The sequence below is a fragment of the Triticum aestivum genome, chromosome 3B (genome assembly GCF_018294505.1).
Source record: "Triticum aestivum cultivar Chinese Spring chromosome 3B, IWGSC CS RefSeq v2.1, whole genome shotgun sequence".
NCBI classification, from domain to species: domain Eukaryota; kingdom Viridiplantae; phylum Streptophyta; class Magnoliopsida; order Poales; family Poaceae; genus Triticum; species Triticum aestivum.
This window is the reverse complement of record NC_057801.1, coordinates 151132955-151135330: the sequence shown is the minus strand read 5'-3', so window position 1 is coordinate 151135330 and position 2376 is coordinate 151132955.

Below are 2376 nucleotides of genomic sequence, written 5' to 3'. Positions count from 1 at the left end.
GGAATTTCTTGTTGCGATGGGGCTGCAACATTGGTGAACTTCTTAGTCAGTTTAACGAACCTGACTTTGGCTCCTTGCCAATCAGCATAATAAGCATTGAAATCATCACTGAGGGCTTTGATTTCAGACTGGATCTTGAGGAGTTCATCAGTTGTCATTGTGACAATGTTGTTCCTCAGGAACTTCTCTTTCCTGAACTGAGCCTTCTTGATTTGCCTGGCCTTCTCAAATTTCCATTTCTCTTCAGTGATGAAATGGGTTAGCATGTGACTTTGGCCAGGAGTCAAATGAAAATCAGGCATAGGGGTGTTTGGGTCCTTGTGCCAGAGATCAATGTAGTCGAGGATCGCCTTTGGATCCAAAAGCAGTGGCACATTTGTGCCTTTGGCTCTAGCAGCCCTTTCTTGCCTGTCTCTGATGATTTCTGCAAGTTCATCATCATCAGCTTCATCGTCAGATGGCACTTGGAAGGCAACCTGTTTCTTCTTCGGACTAGGCCGAGGACCTCGTCCAGCAGTTGCCTTGTTCTTCAGCAGAGTGGGGCCTGATGAAGAATTTGGTGCAGCTGAGGAACTCGCTGAGACACTAGAGGCAATAGAGATGCCTGCAGTCCTTTGGCACGTGGCTAGATGTACAGGTGTTTAGGACTTTGCCGGAGCAACTGAGGACTTTGGAGGAGCAGGAGCAGCATGAGGAATTGGCCGTGAGGGCTTTGAAGAATTTGGCCGTGAGGGCTTTGAAGATTCTGGCCGTGAGGGCATCACTGAGGAACTTGGCCGTGAGGGCACAGTTGGTGAAGCACTTGGCTTATGAGCGGGCTTCTTTGCCATTGATTTTCTAGGCTTGTCAGAGGCCTTTGTGGCAGCAGCAGCAGTAGAGTCTTCATTAAATTTCCTCACTGCTTCTTTGGCTTGTCTTGCCAACTTGGCTTGGCGTTTGGCCCATTCTTGAGGGAAATCCTCACCACGCTTGATGCTGGTGGGGTCAGCTTCTTGGCTAGGTGCCAATGGAGCTCTTGGGCAGGGAGGATTTAGAGCGAATTTCTTCATATACTTTGGAGTTACATATATGTACTCCCTCCATTCTCTTGCCCATCTCATTTCAATCCTCTGTATGCGCACCTTGCGCTGATTTTTGTTCTCCTTTCCAAACTTAGCCTCATCAGGTGTGCAATAGTCAGCATAGATGTGCTCAGGAATTTCAAATGCAGTCATGACCTCAGGCCTCTTTCCTCCTTTCTGTGGTTTCTTACCTTCTGCCATAATCTTCAGTTGAGGGATTTGAACAATCGAATTCTCTGAAGAAGTATGCAACTTTTCTTCGAGGAACGCTGCAAATGAGTTAAGTTGATGAGAACCTAGTGATTCAGCAGCGGACATGAGTACCTGTGAACAGAGTATAGTTGCGAGGAATTTGAAGAGGTCATATGCATTCTCAGAAGGTTTTCAAAAATAACAAGTTTGAGGAATTTGACCAGATGAGTCTTGAAGAATTTCACTAAGCGTTCTTTGTCTTAGGTTCCAGAGTTGTATAGATTGAGGATCCACACAATTGAGGAATCTTGAAGATAAATGATGCTTAGAGAAACGAATCAAGAGCAGATGACTAGTGAGGTGTTTTGTGTGTGAGTATTTGAAGAATAAAACACCTTTCAAGATTTTGTATAGAAAATTTGAATCAAAGAGGGCAGTAAAAGTTACTTTTAATTACCCTTGATGAAGAACATGACGAACTGAGAAGTGTAGATTTGAAGCTCATCAGTTCAGATCTTCCATGCCCTAACTTGGCGGAGGAAGACATCTACGGCGGCGGCGGAGTGAAGATTTCCGCGGCCGGCGCGAGTACGACGCAACGAGGTCGAGGCAGTGAAGCTCTTGCTAACCGGCGATGATGGAGTAGCGGCGGAGCTAGGGTTTGAGAAGCTCGAGTGAGAGAGAGTGCGGTCGAGCGGAGTAAAGGAAGTGAGGAAGAGGAGAGGGGGTATTTATAGTCGCAGTAAAAAACTGTTCGCCCGAAGATTTAGGACGAACGTGCCCCTGGCCCTTCTCATTTGCTTGACATGTGTCACCCACGTACTGAAAAGTGGAGATCGTGTTAGATCGTGGGTGAATAGATAAGTCTATTGTGGGATACGGGACGGTTTGAGCGGCAAAACAAAAAATTTGGATAAGATTAGTTTTAAAGTTCCGTTCGCAATTTCTTCAGCTGACAGGACACAGTGAAGATTTTGAACGAGTTTCAAATAGAACGCACATGAAGAATTTGTGAATAGATTGGGTTGAGTATAGCATAGAGGGGGAAGGGTACGATCACATTCACTTAGAAGAAAATGCAACTCGAAGAAATAGCCATAAGTGAATGTTGTAGAGGACATAA